General features: G+C 48.2%; 1 long non-coding RNA gene across 2 annotated transcripts in view; it reads left to right on the forward strand.

Annotated features, from left to right (window-relative positions):
• LOC146058660 (uncharacterized) overlaps positions 1–27,986 on the forward strand; it is a 188,001-nt gene that overhangs the window by 95,055 nt on the left and 64,960 nt on the right. Inside the window, exon 3 of one of the 2 annotated variants that reach the window (XR_014469883.1) lies at positions 27,218–27,365. The exons of the other annotated variant lie outside the window; for it this stretch is intronic. This is a non-coding gene — a long non-coding RNA (uncharacterized LOC146058660). Of the gene's footprint in view, positions 1–27,217; positions 27,366–27,986 lie in introns of those variants that run through there. 2 annotated transcript variants of the gene reach the window in all.

The following is a 27,986-nucleotide window of genomic DNA, read 5'->3' on the forward strand; positions in this document are numbered from 1 at the left end:
CGGTCGCGTCGCATCGCATGCCATTGTAATGGCATGTGATGCGACCGATTTTAAAATTGTATGGGAACGTGTTCAAACCCCGAAAATCGTGTCGGTCGGGTCTGATCGCGTCCCATCGCATACCTTAAGTTATGGTATGCGATGGGACCCGACGGGGGCCGTGCTAGGAAACAAATTCCATATATATATACATATACGCACACACACACACTGTATATCACCAGCATATACGGATTCTATTGCTGATCTCGAGGTTGATGCCAGTGGCTCCACTGTTGCATCAAGACGCCACAAATGTGCAAAAACACGCAGTGCCGCTCCTGCTCGTGCGCGGGTCAAATACCATCAAACTATTATAAAAAAAACATTGAATTAGCGCAAAAATCTGAATCAGGACAGAGGATCGCTTTGGTGGCAGGAGGAGCGTAGGGAATCTATATCCGGCAGACAATGGATCATTTCCCAGAATTCAGACTGGGAGCGATCCAAACAGATTCAGGTGATATGAGAAATGGAAACGGTCATTTAATTTGGAAGTCACATTAGAGATACGTATTCTGCGCAGGGATAGGCCGCGCCGGACCAGCCAATGACAACCTCTTGCTGGTGTCTGTTACATCACACTTGCCGATCTTGTATTTCTCCTATCCGGGAGAAGCCGGAGAGGAGACTTTCAGCTTAGGGATGGCCAGCGATCCTCCATGATTTGAAATCATCGAAGGTTTATGGCCTATGTGGAATAGTTTTGCCATCGATGGGGAGAACCAGGTGGTTTACCACCACCAATATCAAGCTTCAACAACTTTTTTTAATTTGCTTTTTTCCCCAAGGGGATGGGACACTGAGCATAGCTCCGCCCCCAACACTTGTGAAGCCCACCCCAGTGTTTTGATTGGCCCACAGGCCAATCAATCCAAGAAAATGGATGACCATCGATATGTAAAAATATCGATGGTCAGCCATTGCATAGTCATACACTATCGATGGCCAGTTGCACTTTTGCCATCGATGGCAAAGGCAAAAAGGGCCATCCGTATTTCAGCTGCGCTTGAGGGGGTGGGGTCAGAGCACAGCATCATCAAGGGGGTCTATGCAGAGGGGGTGGGGCTAAAATGATGAGGGAGGGGAATGCGGGAGGCATGCCCACCCTTCCAGGGGGCCGGGAGGGTAGGAGATTTACTAAGTCTTAAATCGAGATAATGCACCAGCCAATCAGCTCTCACCTACCATTTTTAAAACAGTCTGTAACATGGAAGTTAGGGGCTGATTGTCTGGTACTTTACCTACATCCACTTTATCTCTCAGTGACATTATTCTGACACGGCTTATTTGGCTTATTTTGATACAATTTCACAGCTATTGGAGATTGGGGATCGGTATGAAATCCTGGAGGTCGGAATCCCGGCAGTCAAAATCCAGATGCCGAAATCCCAACAAGGGGGGGATGTGGATCGACCCCCCTTGCGGGCTTGCTGCGCTCGCCACGCAGCGGGCCCGGTGCCTTGCTACGCTCGGCACACTCATTTATCCTCCCTCTATGGGTGTCGTGGACACCCATAGATGGACAAAGTGCCCGGATTTCGGCGTTCGGGATTCCAGCCTCGGGATTTCGACCGCATCCCCGGAGAATGTATACATCGTAAACTATTTGTCTCATTACACATTAGCAACATAATTCATCTGTCGTATTTTTTAAGGCATATTAAAAAAATTTTTTTTTTAGAGAAATCTATCGCTTCAAATTTATTTGGGAGGGTGCCCCCAAAATGCAATCAGGGCGGTATTTAGGGAATACCCCCATTCCTGCTCGCAATAGCAGACACCAAGGGATCCCAGCCCTGGAATTACCAGTTTGAGGACCCCCCCCCCCCAACTTTGAGAATTACAAGATTGATAGAATTTTACAGAAACGCATCAACTCAATGCTTAGTAAATTTACCCCTAACAGTAATTAAAAGTGGGTGTAATTATAATTCTCAACACAGGCCCTACCGATAAATCCCTGCAGTACTACAGGGTGGCCAGCAGTGGCCACTATAGGACTGTTAGATACACTGTAACATTCATATTTCTCACATTCCTCTCTATTACTCTCAGTCATAATACAAGGTATAATAATTAATGAAAGCAGTTTGGTTATTTATGGCTCAGCGAAAAGCTACAAAAATGTCAACGGCCTCAAAAACAGGAAAATAACGTATAATAATCAGCGACTCGCATAATTAAAACATAATCACATAAATCAAGCAAACAGCAAGGACAGCCTTTTGAAAATAGTTTAACAGTCTAATTATCTTCGTTATGTAATTGGCTCAGCAACCAAAGACTTTGTCTCTGGTGCTTCCAAGGATTAATCACACATGACCTGTTTTGGGCCGTGTTAGTGTTTATCTGTCAGTTTGCAGAGATCTATAGTGTAAAGTTTTGGTTGCAGTGATTGTTGGGAACCCCAGTGGTGTAAGGGCTATGTCACAGGCTCTGGCTCCTGCCGGGCAGCTAAACCCCACACGGCCAAAAGCCGTGCCGCACACAGTAGTTGATAATGGACACGATTGTGTCCATTCACACTGGTCGGTCGCCACCCGGTTGCAGCCGGATCCCACCACTGGAAAGGACGGCTGCCGGGCTGTGGCCATCCCCACCATTGTAAACTTGTGTGTGCGGCACGGCTTCTTGGCCGTGTGGGGCTTCGCCGCCCGGCAGGGGCCAGAACGTGTGAAATAGCCCTTCAGGTACAATAAGTGGAAGTGTTGAGTTTTGCAAAATTACGCAAATATTTGAGGGAAACTGAAATGAATGCAAATTTGTAAACTTATGTCACCCAAAGGGGGATACGGTCGTTTGGTCGACAAGCATTCGGTCGACACCATTAGGTTGACATGCTGAAAGGTCAAATGGGTCTAGGTCGACATAGCACTAGGTCGACATGGCACTAGGTCGACATGGCACTAGGTCGACACATGCAGTAGGTCAACATGGGCAAATGGACAACATGGGGTTTTCTACTGTTTGATTAAGTTATACACAGGATAAAACCCAGGGCTAACACAGTCAGAAACTGACATGCCTGCTTGACGTTATAACCCTTTTGCCGAGTATACAATCTCCTCAGGACAACTAGATATTAAGCTCTCAGTAGCACGTTTGGGAACCCAATAATATAGCGAGAAGTCAAAGTAACACTGAGTAGTACATTGCATACAGTATTTTAAGCTTCCTATGACAATGTTAATTTGGGGGCTCTATGATTTGACTACGTCTTCATTCGTTCTCCTCCCTGTGGCTGATTGGAGATCCCCAGCTATTACGGCGCCTTATTTCCCTTTTTATCCAATTAAATCCACCTCTACTCACACCTAAAATTATAAGCAGTGAGCTCTATGTAAGAAGTGCTCGGGGAGGTTGAGTTGTCCTCAGCGAGAACAGAAGAAGCGATGCCATCAGGCGGGCAAATCAACCACTGTCAGGCCCACACGCTCTACCATGCTGCAAGCTGGGATCCTTTCAATCAGCATATAGCTGGGCTGACCTTTAGCCTGAATAATGTGACGCTTTATAGTGCCGACCGAGGCATTTTTGATGCACTGAGTAATCATATTCCATATTGCCGAGGGTGAAGTTAGGGAGATATTAAATTCTTGCTACTGAAGAATGCATAGATCTTCTGCCTTTCTCAGTGGCAGGCTTTAAATCAGTGTTCCTTCCCTCCTCACTCCTGGTCTCTTTCATCACTGCATCCTACTGCTGCTGTACCTGCCAGAGCCAGCAGGCCCAGGAGATCTGGCTACATGTATCCAGTGTAATCAGACAGTGAGAAACTGAAAAATGTGACTTAAACTCTAATACAGAATCAAGATGGCCCAATTGGTTTGGCGGCCATCTTGGTTAAGGATATGATACCTCCCTATAGGAAACTTAAGGCCTTATTTACCATCACTCCCTACGCAGCAGTCGTTCGCTGTTTAGTGAGAGGGTTAATTCTGCCACGCCGAACATCCGCACCACTAAAGCGGCAATCATTTACACGGCAAAACCAGTTTGAGTTTGCAGTGTAAATGATTGCCGCTTTAAAAAAAAATGGGGATATCTTACAGAAACTCTCACTTTTTAAATCTCTCATCCTATAAACCCCCCCCCCCCCCCCCCCCACCACTTTTCATTTTTAGAACTTTTAGAAAATGTACCCCTAAGCCACTGGTGACTTACAACATCATGAATATATTTGCAGCCTATTAGCCCCAGTGTACCCAGTATAATGGTAACAAATGTCCCCAGTATAGACTCCCATTGACTTCTCTTGAGATTTGTATAAAATGAACATTATATTTCAGTTTGAATGGTATCGGAGCTGCGCACGTCTGCGCCACCGCTTATCCGGGATTTCATTAGTCTCTAAATATTTTTTGATCAATCCAATTACGGAATGGCGGCCGTTTGGGTAATTTATGCTCCTGTGAGTACGGGAGCATTGATCTCTGGGTAAGAGTCCCATCCTTCTTCACCTTCCTGTACTTACAGAGCCTCTAGTCTGATGCTAAGGTCAGTGCACAACTAAATTGTCCTTTCTGCCGCGCCGGCGACCTGTCAGCGGTATCTAAATATAAATTATTATAATATATGGTAAAAAATAATTCTGTGTTGGGCATGAATATTTATGATAAGATTCTATTAAATGTATGCCGGCGTCTATGTAATTAGTCATGAGAAGTTATTACTTAGTAAATTAAAAGAGGGCTTCGAGCTCTTGACCTTCATCAACTCTGTTGTTTTCCTCTGCAGCCAGAGAAGTGCCGACGAATGATGCACAGTCGGATTTACAGCCACATCAGGCTGAGGAATTAAACTGCAACAATTAATTGTATTTAATGCGACACAGTGTTTAGAAACACACAATACACCTTTTATGTTTCTGTGTGTATGTATGTGGGGCCGCCTGGGAGTGAGAAAATGGGGTGGAGCTACAGTGAGGGAGGGGCATATATCTTAGCCCTGCCCAGCCACCTCTGTCTCACACACGTATACCCCAGTCCTGCCCCAGCCACCTCCCTCACACACATATACCCCGGTCCTGTCCCAGCCACCTCCCTCACACACATATACCCCAGTCCTGCCCCAGCCACCTACCTCTCACACACATACCCAGCCCTGCCCCAGCCACCTCCCTCACACACATATACCCCAGTCCTGCCCCAGCCACCTCCCTCACACACATATACCCAGCCCTGACCCAGCCACCTCCCTCACACACATATACCCCAGTCCTGCCCCAGCCACCTCCCTCACACACATATACCCAGCCCTGCCCCAGCCACCTCCCTCTCACACACATATACCCAGCCCTGCCCCAGCCACCTCCCTCACACACATATACCCCAGTCCTGCCCCAGCCACCTCCCTCTCACACATTTACTCCTGCCCTGTCCTAGCCACCTCCCTCACACACATATACCCCAGCCACCTCCCTCACAGACATATACCCCAGTCCTGCCCCAGCCACCTCCCTCACACACATATACCCCAGTCCTGCCCCAGCCACCTCCCTCACACACATATACCCCAGTCCTGCCCCAGCCACCTCCCTCTCACACACATATACCCATCCCTGCCCCAGCCACCTCCCCCTCACACACATATACCCAGCCCTGCCCCAGCCACCTCCCCCTCACACACATATACCCAGCCTTGCACCAGCCACCTCCCTCACACACATATACCCCAGCCACCTCCCTCACAGACATATACCCCAGCCCTGCCCCAGCCACATCCCCCTCACACAGATATACCCCAGCCTTGCCCCAGCCACCTCCCTCTCACACACATATACCCCAGCCCTGCCCCTGCCACCTCCCTCTCACATATATATATACCCAGCCCTGCCCCAACCACCTCCCTCACACACACATATACCCCAGCCCTGCCCCTGCCACCTCCTTCTCACATATATATATACCCAGCCCTGCCCCAGCCACCTCCCCCTCACACATATACCCAGCCCTGTTCCCTCTCTCACTTACACATATACCCCAGCCCTGCCCCAGCTACCTCCCCCTCACACACATATACCCAGCCATGCCCCAGCCACCTCCCTCACACATATATACCCATCCCTGCCCAAGTCAGCTCCCTCTCACATATATATATACCCAGCCACCTCCCTCTCACACATATACCCAGCCCTGTTCCCTCTCTCACTTACACATATACCCCAGCCCTGCCCCTGTCACCTCCCCCTCCCACAGATATACCCCAGCCTTGCCCCAATCACCCAGGGGCGGATTTAGGGATGAGGGCGCCCCTAGGCACAACAATAATTTACCCCCCCCCCCCGCCTAATTGTATTATTTTTATTGATTACTTATAAGCTCTCATTTGAAGAGAAGGAAAGCAGGCGTGGCCACGGCAAGGCGGGAGTGAGTGAGTGTGTGGGGAGAGCTCCCTGAATGTAACATCCGTATAGCACTGGTGACCGGCCGAAGGTGCGGCCTGAGCCCTGCAATTGAGCTCCAGAAGTGAGTACCTGGAGAAGCGTCTGTGCCTTTCTACTTTGCCGGGCGGCTCAGCGGGTGACCCGCGACCTCGGGCTGTACGGGGAAGCTTGGTGCGGGGAGCGAGATCTCGCGTGGATTGTGCACGTCATCAGGAGGCGCGAAGAGACGCCGAAGTGCTCAGCGGTACCCAAGCGGCTGTGACAGCGCACGTGCGAGCTGCCCGGACGGGTGAGAGTGCAAAGTGAGTGGGAGAGAAGGGTTTTCCTCTGATCGCTGCTCCCGCGAAATTGAAGGAAAGGAAAGCACTCAGAAGGACCGCAACGGAGTGGTGAGATATACATCTAAAAAAAAAAAAAAATCTCTCTGGGCTGAGAGCGCCTTGTATTCTAATTAACTCAGTGTGGTCTGGGCAGGCGCCCTGTGTGTTTACATCGGCAGCAACGATATTAAATGCTGAATTATTTCGGCAGGACACAGCTGGGTTTGAACTTTAGTATCTTGCTTGCCCTATGTGTTATACCTGCTGAGTAAAATACCGACGAACTAAGACCCTTTCTCCTTTCTTTTTTTTCCCCTCACCCTATTGGCAGAAAAAGCCGCAAAGCTATATATTACACAGTACAGCGTGCCTTGAGCATAAGAAGGATATATTCATTAAGCGGCCCGGACTGAATATCTCCTAAGACTATTGGTCAGAGACTGTAATATTAGTCGACATGGGCAAAAGTGGCAACACCACAGCTGCGGCCCGCCTGGAAAGATTTGCACGTTCCCAGACTAATAATAGTGGGCAGACTCCACAATCAACACCTCAGTCAACTCCCCAAAGCTCCCCCGCAAAGAGCTCTACCCAGCAATCCCCTGAAATCACACTTCAACAACTTTTGGATGCTATCCATGGCTGCGAGTTAAGGCTGTCAGAAAAGATTGCTAGCATCCAGCAAGATATAGGTGGGCTCAAAAACGATATACAAGAAATTAAATCCCAGATTAAAGAGGCTGAGCAGCGTATCTCAAATGTGGAGGACTGTAACAAATCATTACTGGAAAAAGTCAACGCAGTGTCAACCCAAATGCAGTTTCTAAAAGATAAAATATCTGACATGGAAGGGAGACTTCGTAGGAACAATGTTCGCTTGGTGGGGTTACTGGAAAGGGAAGAAGGGGTTGAGGTTGCTCTATTTTTGGAGAAATGGTTAAGGGACAAGCTGGGCCTAGAGTCATTTTCTAGATTCTTTACGATCGAGAGAGCTCATAGAGTACCAATGAGGCCTCCCCCCCCCGGAGCCCCCCCCCGGACGATGATTATGAAATTTCTACATTTCCAGGACCGGGACATGGTGCTTCGCTTAGCTAGAACAAAGGGCCCGCTGGAGCATAATGGGAATAGAATTTCGCTGTTCCCGGACTTCGCTCTGGAAGTACAAAAAGACCGAGCAAAATTCTTAGAAATCAAAAAGAGACTTCGGGAAAGGGGAGTTAAATACTCCATGGTGTTCCCCGCAAAACTAAGAATTATCTCAGACACCGGCACAGTCTTTTTTCAGTCAGCTAATGAAGCCGGAGACTGGCTTGATAAATGGGCACCAGGCTCTAAACAAATGGGTCAAAATACTGAGTAAATTGTCTATGTATACTAAGATTATGATTGCAGTTCAGGGAGCTCACCGCTTGATGGTGTGCTAAAATTAGAAGCCTCAAAGGGTTAGCAGTAGATAGGGGGTTGGGACAGAAGTATGCCAGGGGTATAGAGGTATACAGGGTGGAGGGAGGGGGGATGGGGGGGACGGGGGTTGTATTTTGTGTAATGTGTTGTTTTGTTTTGTCTATTGTCAATTGCTTGGTGTGCTATTTAGCAGCTTATCCTCTTACCCCAGCTCAGATTTGTGGTATTTACTTATGTGTAGACAATATATACCCACAATGTTTCAAGTATAAATCAATGCTAACCAGCCCAATATGGGCACTGAGAGAAGTAGGCGTTGGTCTCTGTAGTAACATGAAACTGGTTCTTACAATGTTTTCTTGTTTTTTTAAGTATAAATATTGGTATCTGTCGGCCCATTTTTCTAGAAGCTGCATTCGATCTGGAGAGAAAGTATAAACTAAATAATTAGGCATGGTTGTAATTATGTCATGGAATGTGAGGGGTATGAATAATAAAATAAAAAGGTCCCTAATAATGCGACAAGTAAAACAATATAACGCGGATGTTACCTGCTTGGTTGAAACGCACCTTGCAGGCTCCTCTTTACTAAGTCTCAAAAAACCCTGGATCGGATGGGTATACCATGCCCCCTTTACAAATAGCTCTAGAGGGGTGTCAATCCTAATTAAGAGATCTCTTCCATTTGAGTGCAGCCGAAAGAAGATTGACCCTCAGGGGCGTTATATTTTTTTGGATTGTAAGATTCATTCCTATCATGTATTGCTAATGGCCATATACATTCCTCCACCCTTCTCTTATGAGATTCTGAAATCTGCAATTGAATTCTCTGCTGACTCTCCAGATACCCCGGTGATCAGTATTGGTGATTATAATAACATAATTGATGTACAAGCTGATAGGTGGAGCAGGTCAGCTATGGGTGGCAGCCGAAATAATAAAGGTTTTGGCGAATTTATCAAAAATCTGGGGTGGGTGGACCCATGGAGGGCCAGAAATCCAACTAAAGTACAATTTTCTTGCTTCTCAGCTTCTTTCCAAAGTTTTTCTAGAATTGATATGGTGTTAATCTCAGATACTCTTCTTCCTAATGTTGTAAATGTAACATATAAAAATAGAGGGATTTCTGATCACTCTCCAGTGCTCCTGGAGTTAACTGACCAGAGAAGGGAAGGTAATTCATTTTGGAAATTTGACACAAGATGGTTAGAAAAATTGGACACTAATCTCGAAGGTCAGTGGCAGGAGTACTGGGAGTTGAATAGAGGAACGGCCCCAACCGGGATGGTATGGGACTGCTTCAAAGCTTATATAAGGGGTAGTCTTAGGAAGGGAGTAGCTGAGGCAAGAAGAACCAGCAGAGAAAAAGTTGTGGCCCTGGAACAGGAATGTGAGAATCTTGAGAGGTGCTATCTTGATAAGGGCAGCGAAGACCTTAAAAAAAAATGGTTAGCGGCCCAAGAGAATTGGGTTAAATGTGTGAAAGAAGAGAATGCAAAGATGTCTTTACACAGTTCTCAGATTAGATATGCTACGGCCGACAGATCGGGGAAATTACTAGCTAAAATTGCCCAATCTGATAACCCCCCTAATGTGATAGCGAGGATTATAGACAAGAATGGGATTGAGGCAAGTGGTAATAAAGAGATGCTGGAGATATTTAGAGGATATTTCGCCGAATTATATGAGTCCAGATCTAGGTATAATCAGAGCGATATTTGTGACTTTTTAAAAAAAATTAAGTTACCAAAGCTGGGTGTAGAGGATATGCTCGAGCTTGAAGCTCCCTTGAATTTGACGGAAATAAAAGTAGCAATTGCCTCATTACCTAATGGAAAGGCTCCTGGGATTGATGGCATCCCCGCTGAGATTTTTAAAAAACATATGGATTTAATGGCCCCATTACTCTTGGAAATATTTAATAATAGTTTTGAGATGGATAAACTCCCTCTATCTATGATGGAAGCAAAAATAGTAGTTCTTCTTAAGGCACAAAAAGATTCGGTGCAGCTAGATTCCTACCGCCCTATTTCTCTTATAGCTACAGAGGCTAAGATTCTTGCTAAAGTTTTTGCAAATAGGTTGAATAAACACATTGGGAAATTAATCCATCCTGACCAAACAGGTTTTATGCCTGGCAAATCAACTTCGTCCAATATTCGTAAGATGTTGCTGCAAACACAGACTGCGCATTCGGCCCGTCCCCTCCCGGTGGTGATGTCCCTCGACGCGGTCAAGGCGTTTGACGCGGTCGAGTGGCATTACCTCTGGGAGGTGTTGGCTGCAATGGGCATGGGGCCGGGGTTCATTAAATGGATAAAATTGTTGTACAATGACCCTGTGGCTAGGGTAGCCATAAATGGGAATGTTTCGCAACCCTTTCCTCTATTTAGAGGGACGAGGCAGGGGTGTCCCCTATCCCCTACCCTTTTTGCGATATCAATAGAGCCATTGGCCTGTTTAATGCGTCAACACCCGGAGATAATGGGGTTTAATAGAGGCTCCATCTCTGATGTAATCACCCTGTATGCGGATGACCTCCTGATTTTTTTAGCGGACGGACAAAAGGCTGTCCCTCTGGCTATGGATGTGATCACTAAATTTGGGGATTATTCCGGGTTCAGGGTGAACTGGAGTAAGTCAATTATATTTGCAATCAGACCTCAGGATACAGGGTCTGAGCTGGTGGATACACCATTGAAATGGGCCTACACCTTTAAGTATTTGGGAGTGTGGATATTGCATAATTCCGCAGACTTTAAAAAACTAAATTTAGATCCCCTAATGGATTATCTGATAGATAAATTTAAAATATGGAGGAGGTTACCCTTATCAGTCTCCGGGAGAGTAAACCTTATAAAAATGATTGTATTGCCAAAGTTTTTATATCAACTCCAGCATGCCCCCAAATTTATTCCTGAGTCATTCTTTAGGAAATTTAATAGCATGGTCGCCTCTTTTATCTGGCATAACTCGCGAGCTAAGATCCAATTTCAAGTCTTATTTAATAAAAGGGAAGAAGGAGGCCTCGCATTACCAAATCTGCAGCTATATTATTTGGCAAGTCAACTGGCCTCTGTAGCAGATTGGGTGAGACCATCAGTAGAGTGTATGAGGATACAAAATACCATCTTAGAACGAGAAAATGGAATTACTCCTCTTCAGAAGTTAGTGAGGGGCCAGTCCAGTAGGGGAGACCCTGATATAATAAAACAGGCGGTTAAAATTTGGGTAAAATCAAATAAAAGGGTAGGCTTCCAAAATCTAGATGTAGAACACCCCTTAAATGACCCGAAGATATTAAAAGGGATTAAATATACACAATCCGTCAAGTTCTGGGAGCCCTTTGGCATAAATTCTATAAGCCAACTTTACGAGAGAGGTAGATTAAAATCTTATGCACAGCTACAATGCGAGTATGATGTTCCGGCGAGGTATACTTTTAGATATATCCAGCTTCGTAACGCCTTATATTCCTTTTTTAAGGATAATAATCCCCTCTTTGGAGAATCCCCAATTAAAAAAATATTGAAATCTGATAAAAATAATAAACTGATATCAAGACTTTATAATTATCTGTCCGCAGCAGCTGGGGACAATCTGGTAGCTCTGCGGGAAAAATGGGAGGAAAATTTAGGGCCAATACAGCCTGATGAATGGGTAAGAGCCATTTCATCGGTCTCTAAGGCCACTAACTCTGTTAGGACCCAGCAGATCCAGTTATTCCTTCTTCATAGATCATATTTATCCATGCCGAGGTTAATGAAGTTCGGGGCGAGAACAACGGATATCTGCCCTAAATGTCAGATTGCAACTGGCTCATTTTTTCACCTGCTATGGGATTGCCCCAGAGTGAGTGAATTCTGGGAAAAAGTTATAGAATTCTTGGTGAAGGTAGGAATCAACAGAAACTGTCTATCAAATAGGGGATGTCTGCTAAATATAATAAGTATTGGGGACACAAATAGGGAAGAAAAGATTTTTATTAATAATGCATGTGCCTTAGCGAAGGTATTGATTGCCAGATCTTGGCTGGCGGATAGAGGTCCAGATTATATGGAATGGCTAGCATTGGTGGATTATACAGCTGAGCATGAAAAATTTATCCATATTTTCCGGAATACACAAGACAAATTTTGGAAAATATGGAACCGTTGGCTGAGGCAGCGTCCAAATAATAGCTGAGCTAAGGTCTTCCCCTTTTTTTTTTTTTTTTCTTTCCCTCACTCTCTCTTATTTTATTACATATTCGGAGGGGTAGGATGGGAGGGGGTGGGGGGGGCATGAAATTATAAGGGTGTATGGATCACTAAATTATAAAAATAATATCGAGTGGAGATAATGCGTGAGTCACATTACTGTCACAACAATGGATAAAAATTGATATATTTAAATTCCCGGAATTGGGATTAAGGTTGATAATATTTGTATAAAGTTAAAGGATCACGAAAAATGATAAGAGGGTATAAGATATTTGGAAGGGAAAAAAAATCACTAATCACAGATATACACATGGTTGAAATAATGTTTATGAATAATCACTGTGAAATAATGGATAAAATGGATATACACAATCCTCTGAAATTAGGATTAAGGATGATAGTATGTTAAAATAAGTAAATAAATAAGAGGGGTGGGGTTTTTTTTTTTTTTTTTTTTTTTTTTTTTATAGACTTAGCCCATCTTACATGATGCCCCATTATGGCAATTGAATATGAGCGACATGTGTTATAAATAAATTACTGGGTTGCTGTGACAGACTTGAAGTGTTGGAATCTGGATGGGGGAACGTTGTTTCTTTCTTGCTTGAATAAGCATGTACTACTATACATTATATGAAATATGTTATTATGGGGGCAGAAGAAAGTTATTATCTATGATGTTATATGATGGACTGGAAGACATATTAGAAATATTAAAGAAAATGCTCTGCTATTGCACGCACCAAGATGTTGATATGTAATGTATTGTTGAACGTTGTATGTCATTTTAATGTAAGTTCGTAAAATTTTGTACCGTAAATGGAAAATAAAAATATATATAAAAAAAAAAAAAAAAATAAGCTCTCATTTGAAAACAGCCAATATAATGGATTTATTTTGAAAAAAAGCCACTAACTGTGACATGTTCATTTTTCTTATGTATACATAGTTACTAAGTAGGACAGTTTATAGGGGCAGTATCTGCATGTCCTATCCATTTACACTCTATTTAAGATGGAATATAGTACAGTACAGTGGATATTTTGCAGTTATTGGTACATTTTGGGCTGACAGTACCATCACAGGCATCCAAGTGCCGCGCCCAAACATGTGCCGCCCCTAGGCACGTGCCTCACGTGCCTAATGGGAAATTCGGCTCTGCAATCACCTCCTCCTCACACACATATACCACAGCCCAGCCACCTCCCCCTCACATATATACCCAGCCCTGCCCCAGCCACCTATCTCTCTCTTACACATATACCCAGCCCTGCCCCAGCCATCTCCCCCTCCCACAGATGTACCCCAGCCTTGCCCCAACCACCTCCTCCTCACATAGATATACCCCAGCCCTGCCCCAGCCACATCCCCCTCACACAGATATACCCCAGCCTTGCCCAAGCCACCATACTGTATATACAGCATACTGTATACTCAGTCCTGCAGAACCACCTTCCTCTCACACACATATACCCCAGCCCTGCCCCTGCCACCTCCCCCTCACACATATACCCGGCCCTGCCCCAGCCACCGATCTCTCTTATGCTGTGTACACACGGTCCGATTTTCTTTCCGATGTTGACGATATAGTCAACATCGGATCGGCATCGGATCAACATCGGATGCAGATTGCAAGGGTTTTAACCCTTGCGATCCCGATCCGATCTCGATGAGCGTTCACGTATCGGAAGCCAGAAAGTCTTGGCTGCCTTGTCTATATAGTGCAGATCTGCACTATATAGTCAAGATAGGATGCAAATCGGATGTGCCTTAAGATCCTATCCACGATCCTATCTGATCAGATCGTGGATAGGATCTTAAGGCACATCTAACGTGTGTACACACCATTACACATATACCCAGCCCTGTTCCCTCTCTCACTTACACATATACCCCAGCCCTGCCCCAGTCACCTCCCCCTTCCACAGATATACCCCAGTCTTGCCCCAATCACCTCCTCTTCACACACATACACCCCAGCCCAGCCACCTCCCCCTCACACATATACCCAGTCCTGCCCCAGCCACCTACCTCTCACACACATATACCCCAGTCCTGCCCCAGCCACCTCCCTCTCACACACATATACCCAGCCCTGCCCCAGCCACCTCCCTCACATATACCCCAGCCATGCCCCAATCACCTCCTCCTCACACACATATACCAAAGCCACCTCCCCCTCACACATATACCCAGCCCTGCCCCAGCCACCTATCTCTCTCTTACACATATACCCAGCCCTGCCCCAACCACCTCCTCCTCACATAAATATACCGCAGCCCTGCCCCAGCCACCTCCCTCTCACACACATATACCCAAGCCACCTTCCTCTCACACACATATACCCAGCCCTGCCCCAGCCACCTCCTTCACACACATATATACCCCAGCCCTGCCCCAGCCACCTCTCTCTCACACACATATACCCAGCTCTGCCCCAGCCACCTCCCACTCACACACACATATACCCCAGCAATGCCCCAGTCACCTCCCTCCCACACACATATACCCAACCATGCCCCAGCCACCTCCCTCTCACCCACACATATACCCAGCCCTGCCCCAGCCACCTCCCTCACACATATACCCAGACCTGCCCCAGCCACCTCACACACATATACCCAGCCCTGCCATAGCCACCTCCCTCTCACACACATATACCCAGCCCTGCCCCAGTCACCTCCTTCTCACACACATATATACCCCAGCCCTGCCACCTCCCTCTCACACACATATATACCCAACCCTGCCCCAGCCACCATCCTCTCACACACATATACCCAACCTTGCCCCAGCCACCTCCCTCTCACACCCATATACCCAACCCTGCCCCAGCCACCTCCCTCTCACACATATACTACAGCCCTGCCCCAACCACCTCCCTCACACACACATATACCCAGCCCTGCCCCAGCCACCTCCCTCACACACATATACCCAACATTGCCCCAGCCACCTCCCTCTCACACATATATACCCAACCCTGCCCCAGCCACCTCCCTCTCACACACATATACCCAACCCTGCCCCAGCCACCTTCCTCTCACACATATACCCCAGCCCTGCCCCAAGCACCTCCCTCACACACATATACCCCAGCCCTGCCCCAGCCACCTCCCTCTCACACACATATACCCCAGCCCTGCCCCAGTCACCTCCCTCACACACACATATACCCCAGCCCTGCACCAGCCACCTCCCTCTCACACACATATACCCCAACCCTGCTCCAGCCATTTCCCTCTAACACACATATACCCCAGCCCTGCCCCAGCCACCTCCCTCTCATACACATATACCCAGCCCTGCCCCAGCCACCTCCCTCTCACACACATATACCCCAGCCCTGCTCCAGCCATCTCCCTCTAACACACATATACCCCAACCCTGCCCCAGCCACCTCCCTCTCACACACATATACCCAACCCTGCCCCAGTCACCTCCCTCTCACACACATATATACCCCAGCCCTGCCCCTGCCACCTCCCTCTCACACACATATATACCCAACCCTGCCCCAGCCACCATCCTCTCACACACATATACCCAGCCCTGCCCCAGTCACCTCCCTCTCACACACATATATACCCCAGCCCTGCCCCTGCCACCTCCCTCTCACACACATATATACCCAACCCTGCCCCAGCCACCATCCTCTCACACACATATACCCAACCTTGCCCCAGCCACCTCCCTCTCACACCCATATACCCAACACTGCCCCAGCCACCTCCCTCTCACACACATATACCCCAGCCCTGCCCCAACCACCTCCCTCACACACACATATACCCAGCCCTGCCCCAGCCACCTCCCTCACACACATATACCCAACATTGCCCCAGCCACCTCCCTCTCACACACATATACCCAACCCTGCCCCAGCCACCTCCCTCTCACACACATATACCCAACCCTGCCCCAGCCACCTTCCTCTCACACATATACCCCAGCCCTGCCCCAACCACCTCCCTCACACACACATATACCCCAGCCCTGCCCCAGCCACCTCCCTCTCACACACATATACCCCAGCCCTGCCCCAGCCACCTCCCTCACACACACATATACCCCAGCCCTGCACCAGCCACCTCCCTCTCACACACATATACCCCAACCCTGCTCCAGCCATTTCCCTCTAACACACATATATACCCCAACCCTGCTACAGCCATTTCCCTCTAACACACATATATACCCCAGCCCTGCCCCAGCCACCTCCCTCTCATACACATATACCCAGCCCTGCCCCAGCCACCTCCCTCTCACACACATATACCCCAGCCCTGCTCCAGCCATCTCCCTCTCACACACATATACCCAACCCTGCCCCAGCCACCATCCTCTCACACACATATACCCAGCCCTGCCCCAGTCACCTCCCTCTCACACACATATATACCCCAGCCCTGCCCCTGCCACCTCCCTCTCACACACATATATACCCAACCCTGCCCCAGCCACCATCCTCTCACACACATATACCCAACCTTGCCCCAGCCACCTCCCTCTCACACCCATATACCCAACACTGCCCCAGCCACCTCCCTCTCACACATATACCCCAGCCCTGCCCCAACCACCTCCCTCACACACACATATACCCAGCCCTGCCCCAGCCACCTCCCTCACACACATATACCCAACATTGCCCCAGCCACCTCCCTCTCACACACATATACCCAACCCTGCCCCAGCCACCTCCCTCTCACACACATATACCCAACCCTGCCCCAGCCACCTTCCTCTCACACATATACCCCAGCCCTGCCCCAACCACCTCCCTCACACACACATATACCCCAGCCCTGCCCCAGCCACCTCCCTCTCACACACATATACCCCAGCCCTGCCCCAGCCACCTCCCTCACACACACATATACCCCAGCCCTGCACCAGCCACCTCCCTCTCACACACATATACCCCAACCCTTCTCCAGCCATTTCCCTCTAACACACATATATACCCCAGCCCTGCCCCAGCCACCTCCCTCTCATACACATATACCCAGCCCTGCCCCAGCCACCTCCCTCTCACACACATATACCCCAGCCCTGCTCCAGCCATCTCCCTCTCACACACATATACCCATCCCTGCCCCAGCCACCTCCCTCACACACATATACCCAACATTGCCCCAGCCACCTCCCTCTCACACACATATACCCAACCCTGCCCCAGCCACCTTCCTCTCACACATATACCCCAGCCCTGCCCCAACCACCTCCCTCACACACACATATACCCAACCCTGCCCCAGCCACCTCCCTCTCACACACATATACCCCAGCCCTTCACCAGCCACCTCCCTCTCACACACATATACCCCAGCCCTGCCCCAGCCTCCTCCCTCTCACACACATATACCCCAGCCCTGCCCCAGCCTCCTCCCTCTCACACACATATACCCTAGCCCTGCCCCAGCCACCTCCCCCTCACACACATACTGTATACCCAGCCCTGCCCCAGCCACCTACTGTATCTCTCTTACACATATACCCCAGCCCTGCCCCAGCCACCTCCCACTCACATACACATGCTGTATACCCTATAGTTTTGCCTCCTCCACTGTGGTGGCCATTTTGTTGAGGACATTCACTTGTCTGGCACCCTCTGTCAGGGCCCTGATGGCGTTCCTGAAGGGGGATATGAGGATGGAACATAAGAGCTTCATGTAATTTGTTTGCATACCCCACATCTCGCATACAGTGGCTATATTCTCAGGTCCTGTGACTGCAATTCTCTCTGTATACAGCTCTTGTGTAGTCATCAAGGAAAAGTACAGAGCAACTAGGGCCGGCTCTACCAATAGACGGCGCTAGGCAGCCGCCTAGGGTGCCAGGATCTGGGGGTAGGGTTACCACCACCTATCAGGGTTATATCCGGGCCTTGCCCCAGCCAGCTTCAAAATTACAAGGGAATAAAAAAGTGATTGTTTTTTTTAAATTTCTCATAGAGACAGCTAAAAGATTAATGCCCGCTTCTCATAATAATAATTTACTATTAACCGTCTTGCAACCCCCGTGGGATTAGTAACATTGACCAAAAGTGATCTCATTCATTATTCAGACGCATTACACCACAATAATGGGGCATGAGGTAGACGTTAAAGTTTGACAACACGGCCCAATCCCATTGTCTTCCATTATTTGGCATTACTGCTTCTTAAAGACCGTCAAGGTCAGCGCGTCGTCATTAGCGTAACCATCTGCAGGGCTGAAACGAACGCCGCCATTATACAATTATTATAATTAATGTTTCTGCGGCAACCGAGTACTTTGAAGGATGGCAAGTATTGTTATTTGTTTTTGAAAAAATATAAGATTTTAGATTGCGGTTCTGCGTATAGAGGTTAATTGGCAACTTGGATCTGTGCCCTATTGTCACTTTGTTTGGCTAATTATGGCTCCTTAATTAGATAATAAGAATGAGTGTTAATTACTAGATTAGACTGGGCCCGGGCCTGTGGTAAATTTAATGGTTCCATCAAACACAAGTAAATAATAACAGGAGAGATAAGAGTTTCATAAGGGGAGCGAGAGGGGGGCGGCGGAACCGGTCCGAGATTTAGGTTTATATTTATGAACGGGCATAATAGTCGGTGACATCACCCAACGCAGTGCGTTACCTCTAGCAACGACTCTGCTAACGCTGCCTGATGGAAGATTCGGGGTTCGTCTGTATGCAAAATACCCAAAGTGTGAGAAAGAATTTTAGTTGCAAACAATAAACAAAAGCAAGTAAAAAGGATTGACAGTGTTTGACCCCCAAATAATCAACATGGACACGGACCACGCAGACAAAAGGTCAACACGATCAAAAGGTTGCCGACACATGAAAAAGTTTGTGTTGATTTCAGCACTCAAAACAGAGCACTGTGTCCCCTTGCACGCTCCGGACCAGGCGACTCGCGCTCAGCACACAACACCGTTTCCGGTCGGAGTCCATGTTTATGGTAAACTATGAAAAGGGTTAAAAAAAAGGGGAAAAAAATCAAAAAGTCACGTCAACATTTTCAAGTGTCGATCATTGCCATGTGGACAACTTGACCAGCTCATCCGGGAAGTTCCCGGGTAAAACCCTGATAGGTACTCCTGGGTATAATCAGTACGGCTATGGTATAGATCAGGGGTGGCCAACCGGTCAGAGGTAAAGAGCCGAAAAATATCGGTAGTCAAGCTGAAGAGCCGACATCATGCGCGCGCCGAAGGCGCATGCGCCAAAAAAAGGGGCGTAGTTTATTTTGACCCCTTGGGTGGGTGTGATACAAATATGCCTCCAATAGTGCAGTGCCATATATACATATGCCCCCCATGGTGCCAGGAATGCACCACACAGTGCCGGGTATGCCCCTATGGTGCCAGAAAGCTGGTATGCCCCCACAGTGCCACAAACTGCTATGCCCCCACAGTGCAAATTCCCCAGCAGCAGCACTCACCGTTGTTGCTGCTGCTGCTGCCAGGCGGGAAGAGGACAGTCTGGTGTCCCCCTGCAGTCCTCCTGTCATGTCACCGATGGGAGGAGAGCACAGCACACCGCGCGTCTCCTTCCCCCTCACTTCCCTGTGACTGGGCAGTCCACCAATCAAAGCTCGCTGGCCGGCTCCTGATTGGCTGCTGGCCCGCGAGCTCTGATTGGTGGACGGCCCAGACACAAGCATGCACAGTAAGGGGTATGAGAGATGCGCGATGCGCACTCTCCTCCCCTCAGAATGAGAAGGGATTCAGGGAACCGGCAGCAGGGGGACTGGGACGGAAGGTGGGCGGCGGGCAGCAGTGGGAGCAGGAGCCTCACTTTACAAGGGGGAGAGCCGCATGAGGCTCAAGAGCCACGGGTTGGCCACCACTGGTATAGATGGTCAACAGTGGGTAGATCTACAGGGACAGTGAGCACTGTAGGTCGACACCTAAGGATGGCCGACATACAGGACATTGACAGAAGGTCGACACAAGCAAAATGTTGACATGAACATGGTCTACACAGGAAAAGAGGACACAATCTTTTTGTGGTTTTTGTTTCTATGTCGACATGGACACTGTAAAAGTCTACCCAACTCCCTCGCATGGGTCGTTGTGCTCACTGTGCTTCGGGCACGGTTCCTCGCTGTGCTTGCACTATTATATTCCCACTCCACGTCCACTGGAATAGTAAAGTATGAACAAGTTGGTTATAAAGAAAAAAACATGAAAAACCATGTGTCGACAATGTTCATGTAGACATTTTGCTTGTGTTGACCTCCTGTCAATGAGGACCTAGTGTATTTCGACCATCGTTAGGTGTCAACCTACTCGTCAGATACCAATCAGTATGCCCGATAACTAGCTATATTACAGCGTTTGTCTACTTTATTTCTGCACAGTATAATGTACATTTATGAGGGTAAATGTAATACTTGCTGCCCTAGACTGCCTGCCTGAACATGAGGACCCCATTGAGGCTTGGGCCCGGGTGTACCATTTTCACCATCCTGTCGCCGGGCCTACGGGAAGGCACTCGTCCCAGTTACTTCCGTCAGCTCCATAGCACCTTTGGCAGGATTGACGCTGCTGCTGGTAATGGATGGATGGGCGGGATTGATGACGGCGGCGCTGCTGCTGCAGGGCGCGCGGGCGGGATTAACGACGCTGCTGCAGCTAAGGGACGGATGGGAGAGATGACAACTACTATGCTGCTGCTAAGGGCAAGTAGGGGAACAGACGCAGATTGCTGCAGTCCAATGTTCCTTTCCTCTCTCTCCTAGCCCGGCCGCCCGCTGCCTCCTCCTATCCCTCCCTCTGCCCCCACCGCTGGAAACCACGGATATGTTTTTGGGCGCTGGGTGAAATGTGGATGCCACCAAAAACAATATAATTAAATGTTGGGCAGAATTAAGGGCCTAGTGGTAGCTCCAGCCCTGTTTATGATTTATCCTGCAATCCACAATGCCGGACTTGGGAGGTTATTCTGATCGGAGCGGCCAAACGTGCGTACGTTCCCTATTAACGTACGCTCTCCGTACGCGGCCGTTGGGGTTAAGTCCACCCACAAATCAGCCGCATACGTACAGCCAGAAACAACGTCTAAGGGGAGTGGCGTACAATTGAGCGTACGCCAACGTACACGGACGGATCAGCCCCTAGACTCCGACAACTGGCGTACAACAGAGCGTACGCCACCGTTTACGGACGTCTCTCGTCCGTCTTCCCGCCGACTTCTTGCGCAAATCTGAGCGTACGCCAGCTTGCACGGACGGGTCGCTATTGTTTTCAATGGAAAACTCAGCTTATGTCACCGCTCGTGAGAGTGAGCGTACGTCCGTGTACGCTGGCATACCCTTCACATATATGGACCTGCAAATCTTGCCTTTCAACTATAATTCTGACAATTAATTAATTATTCTAATTGTTATTCAATTATTGTTTTCTATTTACTCAATTGAAGATTGTGTGCAAAATAGTGGGCATGGGCTTAAAACATTGCTGAAACATCCTTTGTAGGTGTTAGATGTGGTTTATGTTATTGTATCATAAATACAAAACCTATGTTTGTATTAGAGTGAACACGTTGACACATGTCGACTTGTGTAGATTGAGTGTGCTACTGTGTAAAGTCTATGAAAGCACGTAGTGAATGTGTATAACTGTTTAACAAATACCTACCTTAGCATATATAAGCAGGTCTTAAAAAGATTCTTACCTTAAATTAAACAAACCTTTAAATGTAGAGAAGTATAGAAAGATAAGCTTCCAATGTGTTTGAGTGCTGTGTGTAGTGAAATCATGGTTTGGACTTAATAGACTGCAGCATTGCTTATTACATTCAGGTGTATGTGTTTGAGTAGTAATCAGCGTAAATTAGCAAACCCAGGCGCACGCTGGCATGCGGTATCTGTAGGGGTGGTCTGAGGTGGCGGTTGGCGGCCGCCTGTTTTGTGTCCGAAATGAACGGTGCTTTAGCCGATCGTGCGGTAGTAGCACCGTTCATTTTTGGTGCACACCCCCGTGTACGCCCATATTTACGCCCATTTTCCCTCATTATTTCGGCCGCTCCCCTCATCACGCCCCTATGCCGCCCCCAATGCCCGTACTCTCGCGTACAGGTTTTTTCGCACGGAGAGACCCGTCCGTAAGCGTTGTGGAGTGTTCGCGCCTGCGCATTGGAGATGGTACGCATGCGCAGATCACAAAAACCCCCGGAACGTACGCGTACGGGCCGCCCGCACCAACCAGAATAAGGCCCTAAATGCTGCTATTTGTACTTGACAGCGCAGATTATATACAGACACACACACATATATATATATATATATATATATATATATTTTTTTTTTTTTCCTAAGGTCAAAATTCTGTGTCTCCAGCAAAGAGAAAACAAGTTGACCATTAAAAAGTTGCTAATAATAATTCTTAGTTCCAGTCGATCAGATCCAACCATGGCTGACAAGAGCGCTGATTTCAGAACAACTGTTGCTGCGTTCTGATGGTAACAGGACCCCGGGGAGGTAACTGAGACAAGAAAACAAACTTTCCCACTGACCTGCAATTAACTAGCGCGTACTGCAAGCAGAGGGTCCACAGAGCGCCGACGCATAGCACAAACACCCCGAATGCCAAAGATATATAAAAGCGAGCGTTCTTTGATGTGAAATCTCCGTCTTATTCCGCTTCTTCGGAATGTTTGTGGCCTCGCAAAGAATCTCGGCACGGCCTGATTAAAAGCCACGAAGGCTGGGAAAGTAATTGCTCCTTAATTATATCTTCCATCCACTGACCTGGTTTGCTGAGGCAATCTATATTCTAATACCAGTCAACAGGTCATCAGTTAATAAAAATACTATTAATATCCCCTTATGAGGACAGTGCGGAGATATCCATCAAGAGAGGACCCAGGCAATATAATTTTCACGGGTTTTAGTGTAATTAACTGTACTGGGCGCAGAGATTTCCCTGGAGGACACAGCAAGTGCTGGGGTGACCTTGAAAGCAGCTCTTGCTGGGCAGTTAGGGGGCAAAATGACCTTAGCGAGCTGCGAATCGGTCAGCCGTGCGTTGTAGCCAAGACTTGCACACAGGCCAGATAGAACTAGCAATTTGTTCCGCTCGACCTGGCTCAGATATTCCCCTTTGGGTTGAAAAAGTAAGATGTCTTTGAGGCTGGCAACACAATCTTTGCCGTTACTTTAATGTGCTTTTGCTACTTTGCATAACTTTTATATAAATAATTGCAGATGGAAACACGTTTCTTACAAAACCGGGGAACACGCCTTGGGTGTACCCCGATCTCCATTGTTACATGTTTGCTAAGCACAGTTATAGTCTCATACAGTGAGCAGCATTTCACCTGATACTGGGTTACAGCAGGAGAGAGCAGTAGTATATGTGCCTGGGTTACAGCAGGAGAGAGCAGTAGTGTATGTGCCTGGGTTACAGCAGGAGAGAGCAGTAGTATATGTGCCTGGGATACAGCAGGAGAGAGCAGTAGTATATGTGCCTGGGATACAGCAGGAGAGAGCAGTAGTATATGTGCCTGGGTTACAACGGGAGAGAGCAGTAGTATATGTGCCTGGGATACAGCAGGAGAGAGCAGTAGTATATGTGCCTGGGTTACAGCAGGAGAGAGCAGTAGTATATGTGACTGGGTTACACCAGGAGAGAGCAGTAGTATATGTGCCTGGGTTACAACGTGAGAGAGCAGTAGTATATGTGCCTGGGTTACAACAGGAGAGAGCAGTAGTATATGTGCCTGGGTTACAACGTGAGAGAGCAGTAGTATATGTGCCTGGGTTACAACGGGAGAGAGCAGTAGTATATGTGCCTGGGATACAGCAGGAGAGAGCAGTAGTATATGTGCCTGGGTTACAGCAGGAGAGAGCAGTAGTATATGTGCCTGGGTTACATCAGGAGAGAGCAGTAGTATATGTGCCTGGGTTACAGCAGGAAAGAGCAGTAGTATATGTACCTGGGGTACAGCAGGAGAGAGCAGTAGTATATGTGCCTGGGATACAGCAGGAGAGAGCAGTAGTATATGTGCCTGGGTTAGCAGGAGAGAGCAGTAGTACTGTATATGTGCCTTGGAAAGAGCAGTAGTATATATGCCTGGGATACAGCAGGAGAGAACAGTAGTATATGTGCCTTGGTTACACCGGGAGAGAGCAGTAGTATATGTGCCTGGGGAACAGCAGGAGAGAGCAGTAGTATATGTGCCTGGGTTACAGCAGGAGAGAGCAGTAGTGTATGTGCCTGGGTTACAGCAGGAGAGAGCGGTAGTATATGTACCTGGGTTACACTGGGAGAGAGCGGTAGTATATGTGCCTGGGTTACAGCAGGAGAGAGCAGTAGTGTATGTGCCTGGGTTACACCGTGAGAGAGCAGTAGTATATGTACCTGGGTTACAGTGGGAGAGAGCAGTAGTATATGTACCTGGGTTACAGCGGGAGAGAGCAATAGTATATGTGCCTGGGTTACACCGGAGAGAGCAGTAGTATATGTGCCTGAGTTACATCGGGAGAGAGCGGTAGTATATGTGCCTGGGTTACACCGGGAGAGAGCAGTAGTATATGTGCCTACAGTAGGTTACACCAGGAGAGAGCAGTGGTATATGTGCCTGGGTTACAGCTGGAGAGAGCGGTAGTATATGTGCCTGGGATACAGCAGGAGAGAGGGGATGCAGTTACAATCCCGGCGGTCGGGATCCCGGCGTTCAGAATCCCGACGCCGGAATCCCGACCGCCGAAATGCCGACACATTCTCCCTCAGTGGGTGTCCACGACACCCCTGGAGGGAGAATAAATTAGTGTGCCGAGCGTAGCGAGGCACCGGGCCCGCTGCGTGGCGAGCGCAGCGAGCCCGCAAGGGGGGGCGATCCACGTCCCCCCTTGTCGGCATTTCGGCTGTCGGGATTCCGGCGTCGGGATTCTGAACGTCGGGATTCTGAACGCCGGGATCCCGACCGCCGGGATTCAATACTGAATCCGGAGAGAGCAGTAGTATATGTGCCTGGGATACAGCAGGAGAGAGCAGTAGTATATGCACAGCTCCGGGACAGGACGTGGGAATGTCCCCCCCAAAATGGGACGTTTCCGTGAAAAGTGGGACAGTTGGGAGCTATGGCATACAGTATGTGCCTGGATTACTGCATGTCAATCTAAATTTACAATACACACTTTGTACACATTATAATACATGTCTAAATGAAGCAAATTTGGCTTATTCGGCGTAGCTACAGTATGACTGTTGCGGAATTTTGGTGCACAGGCCCAGTTAGAAAAGTGCAATTTGCAGGTAGAAAAATGGTATAAACTGTGTTGTGTCCCCAGTCACATTATAAAGACACAGGCTGTGAAATGACGCCAGCAATAAGACTTTATTTCCATTTTTTAATTGGGAAAGTATTTAATAATTTTCTTACTTTCCCACTTCAATCATTCCCTAATTAAATTAATTTCGGAGCGCACTTTATTATTAACCTAGGTCAAGCTCTCATTTCAATTAGGATAACATTAGGAGTTGGGGTGCTGGTTGCGATGATCCTGTTGCTTTGTGCTAGACCCTCATTTGCATTTAAAGTAGCAATTTATTAAATATTAATTCTTCATTATATTTATGTTATTTTTGCTCCCATTCGTTGCTTAGCTACTATTTATACCATAGATATTTTCATGATTTAGGACTTTTTGTATTAAAAAAAAAAATGGCTTAAATACATGGACGTCGTCAGTACGTGCAGTACTGTGGGGGGAAGGGTGTGGTATAGCACATCGACAATGTCTAAAATACAGTAAACATGTCGAAATGTACAAGATCGACACTGGTAAAAAGTCTGAGGCAAGCAAAACGTACACATGGAAAAGATTGACACATGAAAAGTTGAGTTTTCCTATTTTTTTTTTTTAATGGTTGAAAATTTCTCCATTGTGAGACGAATAATAGAATTCTATCTACAGGAAAGATCGACATGAGTTTTTTGTGATTTATTTTAAAACCCACTACAGATAGCGCAGGGCTTGTCTTTGCTGGGGATGGCGGAGGACTCGCCACCCGCCATCCCCCGCCCCGCGCCATCTGTATGTCGGAAGGGGACGCGCGTGCACGAGGTGCACGCGCGTCCCGTTCCGACGGAGCTTTTGCCCGGGTCCCCGCCGGCTTCCCCGGGTCCCCGCCGGTCCACACCGCCCCCCCGCAGCCCCCCGCAGCCCTGCCCGTCTCCCTGAAGCTGGAGACGGGCAGGACTGCACCCGCCGCGCCGCCTCGCCGCCCGGCTATTGAGACGCTCGTGCGTGGGAGACGCACGAGCGTCTCATTCAGCCAGAGCGCCAGATTGCTGGCGGATCGCCAGGGACACGGTCCTGGCGCTCCGCCAGCAATAACAAGCCCTGCTCCATCTGTATTTCTTACTTCATGATCCAAGTGGGCATAGCGTCACATTTATAATCGTAAGCAGCACGACATGCGAGGCGACGCGGTACATTTATACAGTGTCCATGTCAATGGATGTCATCATACGCACAAAAAACGTGAAAAACATGTGTTGACATTTTTCTATAGCTGGTGTTACCCTACAGAACTCTATGGGTATCTCTCCACAGTGATGGGTGAGGGATCTGATACGGATCGGTCCCAGCATGCCGTGTGGCCTCCGGCATCGCTCTGCCAATGCTCGGAGGAATTCCTGGTATAAGCATTGGCAGAATCAGCGGTAAGAGATGTACCGCAAGTGGTTGGTACATTCCGCCCCGTAGGAGGACCTATCCCTTTATATGAACGTAGAGATGCGCCCCATTTTTGGGTTAGGTATCTCCGCGCTGTTCTCAGAGTTGCCTGGATATAAAAACCCCTTGTTTAGTATCACAACTTAATCCTGTTATATCTCTTCCATTAAACAGCAACAATGGAGCTGACTGCACCGTGACTGATTGGACTGTCCGAGTACTTGGACCGTACAGACTACAAACGATTCAACCTGCTCCGAGCAGAATATGAGACGTAGATATGAAAAATCAATGTTATCGCCCAGGGATTTGCAGGAGACATTTCGGACACTGGAGAGCGGTGGAAACACTTAAAGCTTTGTGCGCTGACCTCTGCGCCTCGCTCCCAGCGGAATCCGCTGCACGTAAACCTACTGTATCATTCATGGCGATGATGTTTTTCCAACCGGACATCTAGAGCTAAGCAGAACTTCCAAAACTGTTCTGCAAAAGATTCACCTTCCTCTGTATCATCTGCAACTATAGTGCAGAATGGGGGCGCGTCGAATGGCGAAGCATATGGGCTATTAATATACATCGCCGTCCTTCACTGCCCGGCCGCCGTGATGCCAGTGCATATGTACTAACATGCCTCTGTGATGGAGGCCCCCCGCGATACCTGTAATGTGGTGTGCGAGGGGTCTCCATCACCTCCCTGGCGCCTCCTCCTCTCCTCATGCCGGGACAGCTCAGCGTGCGTTACTAGGGGGAGGAGGGGTTTACCTTCCAGGGTCCAGGAGGACCTGCAGCAAGGTAAACCAGGGGGAGAGGGGGTCGGCAGAGGCGGCGGGTTTGCAACGGAGGTGGCAGGTGGCAAAAAGAAGCCCATAGGCTTCTACATTTTTAGGGAGCCCCATGGATTCAGATATCAACCCTAGTAGTCATTGGTCCAGTCGGCAATATG

Source organism: Crinia signifera, chromosome 2 (genome assembly GCF_055691185.1).
Source record: "Crinia signifera chromosome 2, ASM5569118v1, whole genome shotgun sequence".
In the NCBI taxonomy this organism is placed as follows: domain Eukaryota; kingdom Metazoa; phylum Chordata; class Amphibia; order Anura; family Myobatrachidae; genus Crinia; species Crinia signifera.